Source organism: Numida meleagris, chromosome 1, assembly GCF_002078875.1.
Source record: "Numida meleagris isolate 19003 breed g44 Domestic line chromosome 1, NumMel1.0, whole genome shotgun sequence".
In the NCBI taxonomy this organism is placed as follows: Eukaryota; Metazoa; Chordata; class Aves; order Galliformes; family Numididae; genus Numida; species Numida meleagris.
The window spans coordinates 101,195,189-101,214,935 of NC_034409.1; the positions used below are offsets into that span (position 1 = coordinate 101,195,189).

At 37.6% G+C, this 19,747-nt stretch overlaps 1 long non-coding RNA gene across 1 annotated transcript in view; it reads left to right on the forward strand.

Annotated features, from left to right (window-relative positions):
* Nucleotides 1-8,668, forward strand: part of LOC110402108 — a 31,324-nt gene extending 22,656 nt beyond the window's left edge. Inside the window, exon 4 of the long non-coding RNA XR_002440910.1 lies at nucleotides 5,165-8,668. This is a non-coding gene — a long non-coding RNA (uncharacterized LOC110402108). The remainder of the gene's footprint in view (nucleotides 1-5,164) is intronic.

The following is a 19,747-nucleotide window of genomic DNA, read 5'->3' on the forward strand; positions in this document are numbered from 1 at the left end:
TTCCAAACAGAGTAATTCTACAAATTCTTTCTAACTTTAGATTATATTTCACAAAGATGAGCCCAGTAACATTTTCTAAGGTTGAAACGGAACAGTGAAAAAGTGTCTGGATTGCTGGAGCATGAGGGGTTACAGACTAGTCCTCTACCTGGGAATACTGCATCCAGATTTTCTCTTCCCTCCCACCCTCCCTAGTATTTGAAGACAACAATAAACCAGAACAAGTTCAACAAAGGGCACTGAGATAGTGAGGACTGGAATGTTTGCACAGGAGAAGCTGTTGAGCTTGTTAGCTGGTAGGAGAGAGAGCTGCAAGGGAACCTACTGGCTATCCTGCCAGCACTTATGGAGACATAGGAGATTAAGTTTAAGGATTAGGGTGATGGAGCTCTTCCCAGTGATGCGTGGTGGGAGAACGACAGACACTGGTCATAAATTGAAACTGGAATTTCTGACTCACTATAAGGAAGAAAAATGCTCTCAGCAGGACTTTTCCTTTGCTGAGAAGTTGTGCAGATTTCATTTTGGGAGGTATTTCAAGACTTCACTGACAGTGCCATGAGCTACCCGGCCTAAACTCAGTGTTGACTCTGCTTTGGTCAAGAGTTTGAACTACAGACTTCCTGAGGTCCCTTCCAACCTGAATGATTCTCTAATTCTACATATAGAACTATCTCATCCCAGCAGGATGAGAGCCTCCGAATGTGACACCTCCTGTAGCTGGGGGAAGAAGGCTTCTTTAGCAGGCTCTCCTTCATCGGGTGGTCTGTAGCAGACCACATCCACAAGGCTCCCTTTCTTGCCTTGGTCTCTTAACTTTCACCTATAGGCTTTCTACTTGTTCATGGCCATTCCTCAGGGACAATTCTTTGCACTATTCCATGTCTCTGAATAATATATAGTTAATGTTAATCAGCAGTCATTCTGCTGTTTTAAATAAGAACAATCCAACATGGTAAACATAATTTGTTGAGATACTGTTCTGTTTTTTTTTGTATATTTAATGAAGTTGAACTAAACAAATGCCAACAGCTATATGAAGAATTCTGTTATGAGTGAAGAAGCATGTAATTTCTTTGCATGGTTTTATGTTGGGCATACTGTTATTTTAATATGCAGTACATATAATCAGAGAAGAAAAGTTAGTTGACTTGTGCAAAAGGCTAGAAAAATGTCATTGGCTGGCAGTACAGGAAAACAAAAATACAAATCAGCTTTAACACTTGGAGTTTTCATTATCATGACATACATTATGATAAGCATATTAGTGCTACTTAGAAGCAATAAAGTTTTTTTAATCATTTTTATGGCATACTGCACTGACAGTGAACCAAGAAATTCTTAATTTCCTCTACAAGCACCTTAATGTTTTCAGTCATCCTGCTTTCTTTAATTGGATATTATGTATTATTTACCCAGTCATATTAATACTACCTTGGTTTTTGCCTGTTTTTCTCCTTGTTATAGAAATTTCCATAAATCTTTTCCTTACTTTTAATCTTTCTTTCTTCCCCTGTATCAGTTTGTTCTCTTTCTCTCTCTTCCTTTCTTCTATCCTCTCTGCTTTGCAATTGCTCTAAGATCTGCCTGTTTAAACAATTTACCATTTCTGTCCTTCATCTGGAGACTTTAAACATCTGTATGCTTTTCCATTTGCAGGGAGTTCTCTTTACTACTTAAAATACATAACCTTATTACAGTTTTCCAGATAAATTCCCAACAGAAGTTTTATTTTTTTTATTTGTATATCTCAGACACAGGCTTGTCCTACCTGTTTCCTGTGAACTCTTTATTTGAATGAGCTACAAGGAATATCCTGAACAAAATAAGAATCTGATGTCTGCATTTTTCTACCCAGCAACTGTGCAAACAATCATTAGTCTTTTATAATTTGAGAATAGTGTCTGTATAGTAAAGGATTTAAATGAGTAGAGTCCCTTTCAAAGGTTCCTGAAAATTTGCATCATGGAGATGTCTCTGTAGTCCTGAGATAAAGGCTACATCAAAGGTGGAGTAATAGTTTAAAATAACTCATCTATGAGTAGGAAGAGTTTCCCACTACGGTCAATATGCACAAATTCATCCAAGCATCCCTATGACTGGATGTCCTGCTACGTGTTGATTTCTTGTCAACAATTCTGATTCAGCCATATCTAGCTACTTCAGATACTCAGATATTCAGAAAAGACTTGCGCTACTACCAGGAGATATAGAAATGCTATGAGTCTACCTTTCTAGACTCTCTAGAAATAGATTACTTCAGTAATTACATTACATAACACCAGAACAAGCTGCCCAGAGAGGTTGTGGAGTGTCTCTCTGTTGATATTCAAAACCCATTCAGACACTCTAGGGAACATGTTTTAGCAGAATCACAGAATTATAGGGGCTGGAAAGGACCTCTAGAGATCATCGAGTCCAACCTCCCTGCAAAGCAGGCTCCCTAGACCAGGTTGCACAGGCAGGTGTCCAGGCAGGTCTTCAACATCTCCAGAGAAGGAGACTCCACAACCTCTCTGGGCAGCCTGTTCCTGTGCTCTGTCACCCTCACTATGAAGAAGTTGTTATACATTTGTGCGACACTTCCTATGCTTCAGTTTGTGGCCATTTCCCCTTGTCCTATTGCCATGCACTGCTGGAAAGAGTCTGGCCTCATCCCTTTGCCTCCCACACCTTAGATATTTATAGACATTGATCAGATCCCCTCTCAGTCTTCTTTTCTCAAGGCCAAACAGACCCAGGTGGCTCAGCCTTTCCTCATAAGAGTGGTGCTTCAGGCTTGGACTGAGAGGTTAGACTAGATATTCTTCAGAGATCCTTTCCAACCATACGACTCTGTGATTCTGTGTAGTTTTATTATTTTATTAAACCCTGTGTAAACATTGCTAGTGCTGCTGAGGGTGTGGCTTCTTGCATGGCTGGTGTGGGTCGTGGTCGCTGTCAGGCCCTCTCAGGTGAGTGGCCCAAGAGCACAGGGGCTGAGAGGGGATGTCATAACTGTTTGTAAATATTAAAGTGCAGGAGTCAAACGAGGAGGGCAGACTTGTTTCAGTAGCAAGCAACAGTAGAACAAGGGTCAACAGGCAGAAATTGAAGCACAGGAAGTTCCATAGTAACAGAAGGAAGAAATTCTTTACTGTCAAAGCGACAGAGCACTGGAACAAGCCGCCCAGAGAGGTGGTTGAATCTCTTTCTCTGGAGATATTCAAAATCTGTCTGGATGCCTTCCTGTGCAACCTGCTGTAGGGAACTGCTTTAGCAGAGCATTGGACTCAATGATCTCCAGAAGTCCCTTCCAATCTCTACAATTCTGTGACTCTGTGATTCTGAGAAACTTGAAAAATTCCACTGCAGTTATGATGTTTTCCAGCAGTCTTGGCTTTGTCAATTCTTGATCCTCCTTTGCAAAAGTTTTTCAAGGAAATAATAAAAACCTTTTCCTTTTCTCTTCAGTCACTATATTACAAGCATTCTATTGTGTTCTTTCATAGTTGCTCTTGGCATCCATTCCTAAAAATCTTACTTTAGATCTGAGATGTATTTCAGAGGATTCAAAGGATGAAGGAAATACAAAATCGGGCAATATGGAAATCTTAACGTTTCATTAGCCTGATGAACATTAATTTCATTAATTTAAGACCAAACTAAAATAGGTCCCTGATGAATGAGCTAATAAACCTGTAAAAGTATCACCTTGCAGCTGACTTAATTTATTGTCACTAAGTAAATGATGCAACACAGGCCAGGTCCTTAGCAGCTAGTGTAATGATCTGAATATACATTACAAAGATATTTAACTGATACTTGCTACCACTTAAACATGGGTGATGCGTGTCATTTATTGCATTTTTTATGAGATTACATAACATCAGTTTCATGTGGTATAGTTAATGCTTGGACAAAGCATAACTCAGTAGAATGCAGTGTAAAATCTGGTACACAGATGTTAGAACTTGCATTTCCTAGCTAACTTGAATTTTAAGCATGTACAGAGGGAGATGTTGGTTTCAAAGAAAGACAGTCCACTGCTACTAATCATATATCAGGAGTTTACTATAAATTACAAAGTAATAATTCCACTGAAGCACTCTGTTAAGGACAAGCTGTGACAAGTAATTCCATGATTATTACCTTTCTCTACCTAATTTTAGTTGAAGAGAATGACTTTTTTTTTTAAAGGTCAGTTAATATTTGTCAACAGGACATGACAGTGGAATCTTCTATGATTTTTACCAAAATATTTGGAAGTAAGTTTCCGTAACAGATTTCTGAATGCTCTGGCAAATGTAAACAAAACAATTCAAATTTTTCTCAGTTCAGTTTTGGGCGCCTCAGTATAGAAAGGACATTGAGGTGCTGGAGCAGGTCCAAAGAAGGGCAACAAGGCTTGTGAAGGGCTTGGAGAATATGCCCTACGAGGAGAGACTAAAGGAACTGGGGCTGTTTAGTCTGGAGAAGAGGAGGCTGAGGGGAGACCTTATTGCTCTCTTCAAATACCTGAAAGGCAATTGCAGTGAGAGCGGGGCTGGTCTCTTCTCACTGGTGACAGGACAAGGGGAAATGGCCTCAAGTTGTGCCAGGGGAGGTTTAGGTTGGATATCAGGAAAAACTTCTTTACAGAAAGGGTTGTTAAGCACTGGAACAGGCTCCCCAGGGAGGTGGTGGAGTCACCATCCCTGAATGTGTTTAAAAACCATTTGGATGTGGTGCTCAGGGACATGATTTAGTGGTGGGCTGTTAGGGTAGTACAGTTAGGTTGCAGTTGGATTTGATGATCTTGAAGGTCTTTTCCAACCTGAGCAGTTCTATGATTCTATGAAAGGGGAGCTACAGGAAGGAAGGGGACAGACTCTTTAGCATGGTCTGTTGTGACAGGATAAGGCAAAATGGCTTCAAACTGAAAGAGAGGAGATGTAGGTTGGATATAAGGAAGAAGTTTTTTTTAACAATGATGGTGGTGAGGCACTGGAACAGGTTGCACAGAGAGGTGGTGGATGCCCTGTCCCTGGAGACGTTCATGATCAGACTGGATGGGGCTCTGAGCAACCTGATCCAGCTGTAGCTGTCCCTGTTCCTTGCAGGGGAGTTAGACTAGAAGACCTTTAAGTGTCCCTTCCAACTCAAATGATTCTACATTTTCATATTTTTTCTTGAACTTTTTCAGACTTGAATGTGAATATTAAATTATCCTCATCTAATCAAGAAACTGAAGGAGCAACAAATGACTCATGCCGAATTGTACAACCTCCCATTTCTGATGGGAACAATGAACCTTTCAAGTTTCAAGACAGCATATTTGCTACATAATGTCAAGAGTATGTACTCCGCAGAAACCTAGTTGACTTGCTGACCATTCACGCTCAAAAGCAGTGCTAAGAGTACTTCTTAAAATTAGGTATTTTTCTTGTTCTCTCAGTTCTTTAATAAGGATAATTACTTCTTCCTGTATTGTAAATGCAGTCAGATGCCATAATGAACTCTGTTGGGTATATACATAGAGTTTTCTTCCAGTTATTAATGATGTTTTTGAACAGTTTCTTCTTTGTATCCCTGTAGTGGAATTATAAATAGCAAACACTGTTGTGTTTTTCACTGCTGGGCTGTATTTCAGCTGTATGTTATTCTTTAACCATATAGCTCAGGTCCCCATCAATTCAAGCTCTAGGAGTACGTTTGGCAAAAAGTAGTTTTCTTCAGACCAGCAGAAAAGAGGCGTAATGTATTCCTCCCTCAGTTTGATCTCCTAAATACAAACCAAGAGGCCTCTGCATGTACTCGCATCAGTTCAAGGAAAGTTTTTATTGGATTTCTGTGTTTGCCAAAACTCCTTTACTCCACACACACTAACAGGACACAGAGGCAGATGGTAAGCTGTAAATAATTTTAATTACATCTATCTGCACAGAGAATTGTCTTCTCCTGTGAGCGCTCTGGAAGCTGTCAGTGCTTAGTGATAGTGGCATTCCCAATATTCGACTGTCATTTTAAAATATGTCTATTTGCCTGCAGTTGTTATCAAGAACAAAGATAAAGCTCAGAAGACTCTTGACATACTTAATTCCCACAGAAGCTGCATATCATCAATTTGAGGTCAAACATCAAGTTAGAGGTGTTTCATTAAAATTTAACCTACAGTTATAAACTCTCTCACGTGAACAGGCAAACTAGTCAAGCAGATCACTGGGGGAGTGATTTGGAGACAGTTAAATCATTGACCTGTAACCTCAGGATGACTTTGCTAGTGAAAAAAACAGAGGGCAGAGATTGACAGATGTAGGGAGGAATGTTAATGCAATTTTCATATCTGTTGGATGAATAACTGCAGTTCTCTTAGCTTTGTATATAAAATACAGTGTAGTATTGGTAATACACCAAGGACAGATTAACTCTCTTGAAAAGCTCTAGCAGTCCGTAACTTGAATAAGAACAGCATTTCACTGTAAGGATTACAGAGATTAAAGGTATTGAGATTAAGGTACAAGTGAAACTGCCTTTCTGTTTTTATAGCCAGGAATCTACAACCCACACCTTGATGACCATCTTGAACAGTGATTTTTCACAGCTCCTCAACTGCAAGACCATTACATGTGTGCACTGTCACACAGGCCACATAAGCTCCAGACTAGCATTGCTTCCTTTTTAAGATAATAGAGTTCTGTATCTTATGTGAAAGCACAGGCTTTATTGGCCAGCAACAGAATATTTGGCATCCTTAGCCCCTTTTTACCTCCTCTGGTTATCTCATGGTTCAGTTAAAGGAATTTCTATTTCTCTTCAGCAAAATGAGATTTCAAGTTCTTTGTTTTAATTTATCTGTTTGCGCTGTGTCTCAAATTAGGCCCTACATTTCATGTGTTGCACATATTTGCTTACAAGTACCACCTGGATACATCCTGCAAACATCCTCAGAGACAGTCACACTGACTTTTACCTCCCTTCCCGTGTGCCATCCACATTGTCTGGAGCCAGTCACGTAAGGAAGAGTGATCATAGAGTTTCCTAATGTGGTATTATTCAGGCAAGCTACTGTACCTTAAAAACTTACATGTAAGCAAGCCTTCTGTGGAGCAGTGTCACTCACTCCGTAATTTGCCTGCCATGCTCTGGCAGGCCCCCATCCACCTGGGGTCTGGGAACTAGTTGTGCCCTGACCTCAGCAACTATGACTTGTGAGTAACAGGTCTGACGGCATCATGGATGCAAACCCATGGCCACATGCATTGCTTTATTGTAATAGTATTTTAAATCAAAGTAATTTGACGCTGTATAATGATTTTGTAAAAAAAAAAATCAACTTTTTTTCCCCCACTAGCAGTGTAATCCTCATAACAGATTACTATAGATAGCTGGCAAAAGTCAATTTTCTGCTAGCTATGGTCTCTAGACATTAGAGTGCGTAGCACTGTTACACTTTTTGCCTCTTGAAACACATCTAGATATTTCTAAATATAAAAGAAATGTTATCTATTACTATATTTGCTTACATCAAAATTTGGACACTTTTTCCATAGAGCTACTGATATAAGTTATAAGTTTAGTCACAAAACCTACCATTCTTTCACTGTGTGAATCTGTACCTAGCAAATATCTACTATGACAAAGGGCTGCAGCACCACAGCTTTAAGACAAGCAGGAAGTCCACTGCATGAGATGCCAGGAAAAAAGAAAAAACAATAAAAGGAGTAACAGCCTACACATTCTCAGAAATGTGACCCTACAAGACAAAACATTTTGAAATAAATATAGAGATTGCTACAAGATAAAAATGCTACTGTAATCACGTTGCAGTTCTTTTCCTATTTTTTTCTTTTTATCATCTGCAAGGAGAAAAATCAAATCAGTTTGGCAGAAATTAGGCTGAGCAAGGTTACCTAAAGCTTCAAGTGCCCTTTGGTTCTCTAGGATCATTTACCCTCTAGAAATAGTACATAATAAAGAGAATGGCAGACAAATAGAAGAATAAAGTACAAATGTACATGAAAGCTGCTTGTTTGGTTGGTTTGCTTTCTTTATGAACCTCCAGAAAGAATTCCCTGCAATCTTTTTGTAAAAAGGAGACAGCAGTTCCCTTTTATTTGTGTATTTCCATAACAATACCTTAACAACGTTCTTAGGGGAACTGAGTTGCTGCTCCCAGCAGAAGAGCACTGTGTACAAAAGCATAATGGTCCTCAACTTTTCAAATTGAAAATGATGACACAAGCTCCAACAATGATTTTGAGTCACTTACTCTAAGGTTCCCTAGGGAAAACAAGCAGTTTGCAAATTTATTTCATTAATTAAACTAGAAACGTCTGCGTCCGTACTGCTGGGTGGATTGCCAAGATTCAGTGCTCTTTTGTCAGCTACCTGACCTGCCATTGATGTCAGTTGCAGGAATTAGCCTGCCAACAAAATCATAGGGCAAGGGATACGGTGCCAGAGACGCACCATGCTTACACTCTTTTTTTGTTGTCTGGAACAAGAAAAAAAGATTTTAAGTGTATTAAATGCGTCTTTTAAATGTATTTAATGTGTTTTTTCTTCCTTGTCTTACAGACTACCACTGCAAATATCACCAGTCTACACATAATAATTTTCCATAATATCAAAGTTCAAATTGTGAAACACTATAATGTCAGAATTTACAGCAAGGATGTCAGATTCTTTGTCTGCAACATTAAGGAGAAATGAAAAGGCAAACAAATTCAGTCCTTTTGAATTCATAGGAGGAGTACATTTGGAAGATACCTTTGGTAATCAACACAATACAGTGTTCTCCATTACAGACAACATAACCAGATCTCTGTAGTTAAGACAAAAGCTGATCCTGGTATTCTGGCAGGGAACAACATTAACAGACTTCACAGAGAGCACTTCAGTAATGTCAGAAGGGAGATTCCATTAAGGACATTTTGAGGTCTATTCAGAGGTACCAAAGTATTTGCCAAAGCATCTTATTGCTGAGCAACTTAAAACAAATCCTCAGACTTGCAAGGCACTATGCTTACATAGAGCTTCTCCTCATATCTTTCAAAATTGAGCATGTATTGTTACTATCTGCCTCTCATGCTCTTCCAGGTGTTCTACTGATTTTTTAGGAACCAATAGTCCCAGGTGCCTCACTCAGAGCTGTACCTTTCCATTGACTAATTCTGCAGCACTGCTTTATACTGTCACACATAACATCAGAGGCACTACATCCTTGGACAGGAGTGTTAATAAACTGTAACACCACCAACAACGAAATGCTTCTTAAAGCATAATAATTTTACAAGGCTTTGTACATATACTTGGCACAGGCAGGCTCTTAACGTGCCTAGCTCAAGTCCATTGCAAGGAGTTAAGCAGCAGAATTTCATTCAATCACCTCTTGACGTGATGAAACCCAATGGTGAACTATACTCTGTTACAATTCTGCTTCCTCATTTTGCTGCTAAGTGTATTGGCCTTTGGTTATATAAAGAATTTTTTCATTTAGTGGTGCAGAATAGCAGTCTCTTTTTCAATAGAACATTTTTGGTCACTCTTTATCTGACACTATACATTCCAGATGTTCACATAGACATTTTCTTTTTGGAGATAAATAATCCAAGCAGTCAGTGTTTAGAGTCAGTGTTTATAGTCCAATAAGCATTCTGGGTACTGGCAGTGAAAACAAACTCTACACATTGGTCAAGAGGAATTAGAAGTGAAATGCTTGAACTGCATGGAACTCATATGTGGGCTTACTATTTGAGAAAAATATTAGTAACTTAAATTGCTATCTTTTCCTTAAGAGCATAAATGACATTCCCTTTCTTTAGCCACTCAAGCAAGAGTGCTTACAGTTTTTACAGTATTGGATTCAGTCCTGGTTTTCCTGAGGAAAATCCTCACACATGGTTGAAACTCTCTGGGCTTTAAGTAGAGTGCTTCGTGATGCACTTAGTGAACATAGTCCTACACTTGACAGCCATTCCTTCTTTTTTTTGAGGAAGTCTATTAATCATTGGGTCAGTAGACTTTACATGCTTCCGACTCAGACTACTGCAAACAGAATCAACAGATGCAATTATAGACTGGAAAATTTTTTCAGACATCACAATCAATTATTTCAGTAACACCTGCCACCTGTATCTATGAGCATGCAGAAGCCACGTAACCATTTTAAACACTAGCCATATAATAAGTTCCAAACAAAACTATACTCACTTTCCTAGAGGGCAAGACTTTGTGTAACATCATTCAGTGGTGGAAAGTGTAGCGATCGGAAACACCAACACAATGGAAAAGGTGTTACAAGAAGAGATGGAAGGACCAGCATGATAGAAAACTGATACAAAGGAAGGGAAGTAGATCACTCACCCATATCAGAAGATTTTGGGTTCACATGGAAGAGCTTCCACCAAGAAGGGATCACTAAAAAGAGATCCTTCTTTAGTGCCAGCCAGCCCTTAAATGAAGCCTAAGAGGGATGGAGCCTGGCTCCACCTCTTCCATTCACAAAGTGAGTTGCCTTCACCTGTGCTCCCAGGGCTGACTGGGTCTTTCCTCCAGGTGCTTGATCAGTGGTTCAGGCCATGTCTCAGCAGTTCCCATATGCTAGAAATATATATATTTATATTATATATTATATAATTATGTATTATATATATATAATTTGAGAAAATGAATTAGAATTCATTTTATTATTATTATAATTATTATTAACAGTTTAGATTCACAGTCAGATTGAATGGGGCTTTAAGCAACCTGATCTAGTGGAAGTGTCTGCTCCATGGTTGATGGGGTGGATCTTTAAGGGTCTGTCATGTTTTTTTTCCAAGCCAAACCATTCTATGAGTATATGATTCTATGATAATTGTTTTCCTGCTTTTTTCAACTAATAAATTGTGTAGACTTCAAATCCACTTAAGAAAATAAATGGGACTGATCATTACAGCACCTCCTCTTTTACCATTCTTACAGCATCTCTGGTGAAAACTGTAGCTTTTTAAATCTCAGCTGAGGGTCCACATCCCACTAAAACTCTTTTTACAAACCCAAATGCAGAGACTCCTGAGGTTGTCAAGCAGTTTCTGCTCCCAGCTCAGTCCACCAGCAGTATGTCCTCTTTAACAAGTGATGGGACTCAGTAATATGTCCATCAAGAAAGCTGGTCAACACCCTTTTGTGAGCCTTGGGTTGTCTACTCAATCAGGTCACATTCAGTGAGGCCATCTACAATGATGGCTCCTGTGGAAAACAGATGATACTAAGCTTGGAGTTGGGGGATAGTTTACTCAGTGAGTTCCCATATTTACAGTCTTCATCACACAATGAGGTCTGAAAACTGCATGCTACAGAGAGAAGCTTGAGCAGAGCAAGGCATCTGGAAAACCATCTCTTCCATACTCTTGACGTTTCGCACAGCTGACACTCAACATATGGGGAGCCAAGGATTCTCCACAAAAGAGGGCATACCTGGCTGCATGCCACTGAGGCAGCATATCACATCCAAACTCACTCTTCCTCTAAATGCTCAGTGATCTTCTCAGCAGCTTACTGCTTTTGACAAGGTCTCAAGAAATAGCACATAAATGTGATATTTCTGTGCTTGGAGCTGGGATTCTACCATCTCACTGGAGTTCTAAACTTATGGTCTTCAAAACACAAGTAGATCCTAATGGTGGTTGTTCTGGACAGTACTACAGTACGTTTAATATGTGCAGACAGGTCAGCCTTTGCACTCACTCCCCCTGCCAAGACTCATCCATCTGTCTTACCTGCAGACTTCAGTGGCCTAGGTAATATTATCTCGGTGATTTATTCCAGTGATGTTTTATTTTCCAGTGAATGAAATCCAGAATAATTAATTTTTGAATTAGAGTTAACACTCCATTAAACACAGCTAAATGCCATGCTGTGCATTTTTATGAATTGTTTAAAATCCAGTCAAAACGAAAATTTAACATCAGAATGAAGTAACTTTTTTGTTTAGTGTCTCTTAAATTTCTATAATGCAAAAGCCAATAGAGTAGTAATCAAAGGGAATAAATAGGTCAGAGTCACAACATTCAATTGTCCCTATTTTAACTGAAACAAAAAGAGAACTGGTAGAGAAAATACCTTAGCTCTCTACAAAACGTATCTTGATATACAGAAAAAGCTGACATTTATTTAAATAATGAAGGAAAGGGTGGAAAATGAACAAATTGAACTAAAGGATTAAGATGTAGGATGACAAACACACATGAATAGAAAACTAGTTTAAGGAAGATAGAAAATAGAAGAGATAATCAAGGGCAAAAAGGGGAAAGAAGAAATAATATATTTTCAGGACCCAAATATATTTGACAATCTAAGCAAAAATTCTTTGAGGAGTTATCAAAATCATTCAAAAGGTAGGCATATTCGGGTATGTTCACAACAGTGCTTACTAATATCACAGTTATGCTTGATTGAAAGTAGTGTTAAGGATGGCCTTCAGCCATTTTTAGTACATTATACTTCTTATACTCTTGTATTCTGAGATTAAACACATGCAGCTTCCTGGCTGTTCTATTTTGAACTGGCTGCCAATGACTGAGTAGCTGTTCTGGGATGCATGCCAGGTCTAGATCAGGCAGGTAGAGGTTTATATTAATTTCTTTGCAAAGTCATTATTAATTCAAGCACTAGAAACCTTGAAAACACCTTTTACCACTCTAGATTTACCACTTTGAAGAAAAATTCTGAATGCTTGAGACATTTGATTCTGTGACATCTTTCTGGAAAGGTAACAAGAATCTTTCCTAATGGATAACTACATATAGCTCAGCGCAGAACAGCATAGCGTAGCATAGTTTATGTAAAGCAATACTGCAGCAGATGCCAAATTTTGGATCACTTCTCACCATTTCTCAGGTCATGAACACTTGTTCTGAAGACTAGAATTGAAAACAGTACAAAAGTAAATGATCTACAGTTTGAAGTACTCCATTTGGGAAGCACTAGAAAACAAATTTTCTTCTGTAGCTGTGCCCCTAACCTAATCAAAATACTTCTGACCACCTGTATGTTTCCTCTACAAAGGGTCATGTACACATGTTGTCTTCATTTCACCTGGGACGGAATTACTAATTACAATCACCTATCTTGCTTTCTGATGTATACACACATGCACATATTATTCCCATAGTCCTTGGGCCATTTATATAAATTGTGATAGTAATTGGTTAGGATGTGTAGAAATTGTGGGACCTGAGCATGATGTAAATGGCAATTCTTGTGCATCACTTGTTATATACACACATATATATTTATAGTCATAACTATTTTCCTTTTTTCTCTATCTTAGTACGTATTTTTTTTTCTTAACCTGCAAGTTCTGGTGTTTTGTTTTTTTTTTAATTTTCTACCCCATCTCACTGGGAAGGGTGGAGCGAGTGAACGACTGTGTGGTGCTGAGCCACCTGTTGGGTTAAACCACAACACGCATGGAATTTCTAACGAGTCATGTGTTTTGATGCTGCTTTCTCAAAATGTTATATATAAATGTTAATATATATATATATGTATATCAATACATATACATACATACATACATATATATAAGTATATGCATACATAGGTTGCTCTGGAAGTGATGCCTCCTACTTATTTCCATGGAAACTACAACCGATATGAAGAACACAATAACACTACTTTACAGGATAAATTCTCAGCTTCAAAATATTATTTTTCAACATAGTCACCCCCATTCACCTTGTGTTTTCACCGGTGATGAACAAGAGCCTGCATGCAGCTCTTGTAAAAATCCGCACCAGCAGAGGTGACCTACTGCTGCTGTCACCACTGCTGAAATGCATCACCAACAGGCTCACTATGCTCACATCCACTGTTTGGTCTCCAGAAATGTTCAGCAGGTGTCAGTGAATGTCAGTGGGTGTCATTTTTTTCCACATGGAGTAATTCAATGATGTACCTTTTCTCCATATGCACTTTCATGTCAGTCACTGATGTGTCAGACTGCCCCTTCGCTGCCATCTGTCACAAGGCAACAAAATGTAACAGAATATTGGTGGGAACATTCAGCCTCTGCTGCCACACTACCAATATTCACCTCTGACATTGTGGGTCAACATCATAAAATAAGAGGCATTACTTTTGGAGCAGTCCTTGTATATCTTAATATTCCTTTTTTTTATAATGGCTCAATAAAGTTATGAATTTATAAAAAGCTGTAAATGTCAGAAATAAAAAACTCAAACCAGAGGGTATTTATATATTGACATCTCTTAAAGACAAAGTATTTTCTAAGTGGCACTCTCATAGCTGAGATTATATTAAAATATGTCAAAATTTTATTCAAAATTTTTCACATGATACAGTTTGATTAGAAATGCAAACTCAAAATTACTTACTTTTTCATATTTTCAGGTCTTCTGATTGTTTTGATCACCTTTGATATATTGAGGAATCTAAAAGGAATGGGAATGAAAGGGAATAAATTATAAGCAATATTACTGTTTATTACCCACAAAGAATTGCTATAATTGTGCAATTCTATCACATACGGTATCATAAATAATAACTATTCATACTGAATCAGTGAGATAGGAACTGGCGTGGGTGAATTATGTTGAGTATATTGAATTAGGCACTGTGTGAACAAACTAATGGAAGAAGAAGGACACAGAATGGATCAACGCAAACATTTAGGTAATGTGCTGAAAAGTAGAAAAGGTGAAAATTACGTATATACAAACATTAAAAATGCTCTCTCTGTTGGTAACAGGAACTCTAACTGTGCCCAGTGCTCTGCAGTGCTGTGCATATGGGCTCTAGACAGGTGCTGAGGATCTGAGTTGTAGCTGTTTAGAAATGCCAAATTTAGATGTGTTTTGTGGATAGTTTGAGTACTGGAAAGTGTACAGAACAGAGTTCTGTAGCAGCTTGTTTTTATTTATTTATTTGTTTTCCCTGTCAGAGCTATTTTTGTTATATCTACAACACAGGCATTAGTAAGACCATATGCTTAATAAGTGTCACAAAACCAGAAACGAAGTTCATAATCTTTGTATCAAAATGTCAGTAAGCATCTTATAAGAAGAGAAAGGGAAGAACTGTGCTTAGTTAAAAAATACATATTTTGATCACATTTATCAATTAATTTTTTTTGTTAGAACATTATTTATATCTGCTGAAAGAGTTTTTAAAAGCAATAAAAGCATATTATTACCAGACGATCAAAAATTATTAAGGTTTTCAAAATCTAATAGAACAAAAATACAGTAAAATTATCCTATATTAGGATCCAAATCAAACCCAATGTATAAAATTGCATTTATCCTTTAAAAACAAATCATTAGAATAATAATGAGAGACATGAGCTCTTCAAGCCATTGCTATGCAAGCTGAAAGCTATTTCTACAAGGATGTTCTGTGATTTATTGACCATAGATTATTAACAAAATCGCCCAATCTAAACACACATAAATCTGTTGTATTTTGCAGATGAAAGAATTACGAATGGTTGTAAAATATCATTTCTCTGAAACAAGCAGCATCCAAGCCAATTTTACAAACAACAGCTGTGAAAAAAATTTGCATGGCAAAAAGAATTCAGAAACAAAAGCAATAATACAGTTGGGGAATAGATGTTCTGGAACAGTGCCTTGTCTTTCAGAGCAAATACTTGGTTTCAGTGCAGACAAATAAATATTGTGTGCCTGAATCACCATTTTAAGTACAGAACTGCTGAATCTGTGACAATGTATGTTAAAAGTTCTTTCCCAATGTTTTAACATATAAGCAAGGTCATTTAGTAAAAATAAACATTAGAGGAAATCCATATGTAAAAGGGCAAAGTACAATGTTTTGTTTTGCAATCATTATTGCTAATCTGCAGCATTTAAGTATACACTTTCATAAAAATAAGGAGTTTATACACCTTTTCATTTTTCTTCATGCTTTGAAGTCCTCAGCAGCATCAGTGCAGCTACTGTATTTTTCTGTGGGAGAAAAAAACAACAACACAAAACCTAAAATATGGGTTTGTTTCAATAAGAAGTACAGGAGGTGCAGTCACCGTCTATGTGCTGTGAAAACAAAGAACAAAAAGACTTTCTGTGACAGGGACACCAGGACTGCTGACCATGAACATGCACAAGTAGGTTAAGAAACAAAATCCTGTGCAGTGGTTTCACTTTATTTTATTGAATAAGGCTTAAATCTTTATATATGTTCACTTGATTTAAGATACTGAGGCTTGAAGTAAAAACAAACAAAACCCAAACTCTAATTCTCTAACCCCAGGAATAGCTGGCTATGTTACGGAACTCTGAAAGGGTGGAGAGAACTGAAGGGGGAAAAGTTATTTACAAGCATTCCTCACTTTTTTGATGGATGTATTGAGAAGGCTGTTAAAAATGTATATAGGCAAATTACGTCCAGCTCATGGAACGCTGTGCATGTGCTTCCTCTGAAGGACATTTACAAAACAAATACTTCAATGTTTTGTAAGTCTCATTACTTACCACCTCACTTTCTTACCATCTGGAGTTTATGTGACACTTCCTTCAAAATTTCTTTCCATTGAACTGAGCTGTCCAGTGCTCTTGTGAAGTAATGTGAGGTGGTAAATTTGCTACTTACAGTTCCCAGACTTGCTGATATGAAAATACCAGTTTATGATTCAGTCAAGCCTGGAGATGGTCAGTAAGTAAAGGCTAGATTTAACTTAAAAGGAATTGACTTCTTATAGTAAGGGATTATTGGGAATTCCTTTGTCTCAGGCTCACACAGATCTGTTTTTCCGGTCACAAATCAGGGTGTGGTAATAACAGTGTGCATTGCACTGTGCATCTCTGTTTACCTCCATGGCTTCAAGGAGAGATCTTCGTGTGCAGGGGAGTAACCAGCCTGCTCTGTCCCTCGATATCTGTGTCAGCATACTCAGACGTATATAAAAAGTCACAGCCAGAGCCAATGTGCAAATGAAAATGTTAGTTCAGAAATGAGTGCCTCCCACATCATTACAATCAACATGCTCTGACATGCTATTTGTTTTTCCTGTTTGTTCTGACCACTCATCAGAAATATATTCCCTAAATATGGCCTTGTCTTCTGAAGTTTCATCTCAGTTCTCTGTATATTATGCACGCTATGAACCCTCTTCAGGGAACCCACTTCCCATACTTCTTTCTGAACACTGAACAAGAATTCTTCTGAATCTTGTGTACGTTGCCCTTCATAATTTTGAGGTCTTTTCTGCAAGGAAGTGAAACTTTCCATCTCTTCCCAGAATTTTCACATCTTTCTCACAGTGTTCTTTACACATGACATCTTGAGCAGCTTAGCTCAGCGCAGAGAATTAACTTAGATCTGTATTATATAGTTACACATTTGTTTACCATTGATGAAAATTATAAACATCTGAGATTTAGGAAGTTTACTCATAAGCTGTAAGGACTGACAAAATTATGTGTATGTATACATTTCTGAAACATTCAGCAGCTAAATTAGAGGTTTCAGAGTTTTAATGTAGGTTTAATACAGAAGATTTACATGTCTAGAAAATACACTGCTCTTTTCATTACCTCAGATGCTACTCAGTACACAGATTTAAAACCATGCTTATACTGATTTGCAAGGGGAAAATAACGAAAATAATACCAGAAACTAACTTGATTTTCTCACACATCTCACTGGTATACTAGGAGAATATTAGGAGAAAATATTTTGAGAGAAATATTTTGTTGGAATGTCGGGACAGGCACAAGGAAAGCAGCTTTGTTTCAATTATTTATAAATCGCCTGAAGATGTTCAGGAAAGCAAGAGCCCCAAGGTTCACTGTTGACCAATTTCAATGTAATCTGTCTCCCCTGTTTCCAGTAGATCATTAACAAATTACTCAGAAGCATTTTATTAGTGATATTCTCTTCAAATACCTTCAAAGTAAAATACTTCTTACTAAATATGGAAAACTGCAAAAAAAAGATTATGATTATATCATGCAGTTGACTAGAAAATATATTTGTCTAGGTTTTCCGTCTACATGTTCTCTCTGTTCAGAAATCCTCTAAGACACTGTCTTGCTAGGTTTTTGCAGCCTTTAAGTATTCAGCTAATTCAAATACTGATAGGAGTATAAGATGAGTTTCCCTTCTTAGAGTGATGAAAAAGCCAGGATGTTGTGTCTACTTTTATGTAATTGCTTTGATGCTTTTACTGTACACAGTGCTGGTTACCTTTTGCTCCAGGCTTTTCTAAGGGCTAAGTATTATCTCTCACTTGCAGCAATAGGAGTTAAAAGCCAGATTACTCATTTACTCCATGATTGCCTCTGTGTTGGATAAGTAGCCCAGATTTTTTTCACCACAGTTTTTGTAAAGCTCTGGATCTCATTTACTTCTGCTGCTCTTTCAGGCTTAGGAAATGATGGGTTGCAATGACAACCTTCACAGTCCTACACTTCTGCATTGATGTCAGGAGTGATGTGTGAAAGAGAAAAGTCACCTTTGGAAACAAGAATGATTTCACAGGATGAGAGCTTGTTCTGCATTTCTCTTTCAAAATAAATAAATAAAAAAGATGAGAATTGCAACTTTTTGTTATTGGTTATAGCTGCATTAGGTCTAACATCAATTTCTCAGTATTAGTGAAACAGCCCTCTGTGGGGGCAACATATATAGGACCTTTGGCAAAGTCTCAGAAAGGCTGGGATCATCTCTATATTACATTTACACTTAGGTCTCATTCTGAGAAATGGAGTGGACCCAATGTGAACAGCACAGACTGAATTTAAATGTGTGTTGTACATTATGGGGCTACAATCTCTTCACCTCTGAGACAGAATACAGTTTTCCAGCGAAGTTATCACTGCTATTCGTTTTCTTTTAGTATCCAGTTAACTGCTTCAGAAGTAGCAAAAGTAATTTTTGATCATGTTAGAAGAGGTTTCTCAGTAATGTGAAGACTTTCCCCCCTCTTTTTGCACTAAATATATTCCACCCAGATGCAAAATTACTTCCTTATTCACCCAAGGTTCTGCAAATCTTTCTTATCTGAAGTGCAAAGCTCCAACCATACAACTGGCACATCATTTGGTTTAGAGAACGGCAGGTGTCCATTTTTGCCTAAAATTATTTAAGTATGCTAAATGTAAGTCAGTTAAATGTTACGTAAATGCATCTATGACCCAAGGTCAAAATAACCGTACAATGCATCAAAGCAGCCAAGAAAGAATACAAAATCACTAACATTTATGTTGAAAGTACAGGTAGTCAAATGATCTTTTCTGAAGGATCTGTACAGGCAATTTAGCACTTAAATACAAGCGCATGCATAAAACTAAGTTGTAAATTTAAACTCAGATTACCTTTGTGTAAAAGATGCAGTTTCAGGAAATTAAATATTTGCTGCAAATGGGAGTGAATTGGTTGGCCAGTTGCAAAGAATCTACCAGATAAGATATAAATCAGATTCTAAAAGATGACTCACAATCTTAATTAATGGTAACATTAAAGCTCATTTTACATTTCTGAATATTCTGAATAATAATAGATCTTGCAGAGAGGCCTTCAAAGCACCTTATGATTAAAGAACTTACAGCTTCTTTAGAAAAATTACTCATGTAATTTGAGGACTGTTATCTCTTTGATAGTCTATAGGACTTAACTGCTACTGAAACTTTTCTTTTAAAGTGGAGATGATTCTCTGTAGCCAACATTTCAGTTTTCTTGAAATAATCCATTCTGAGAAGATTCTATAGTTTTACTTTAAATCATATTATGATATCACTTATCAAATTCAAAAACAGAA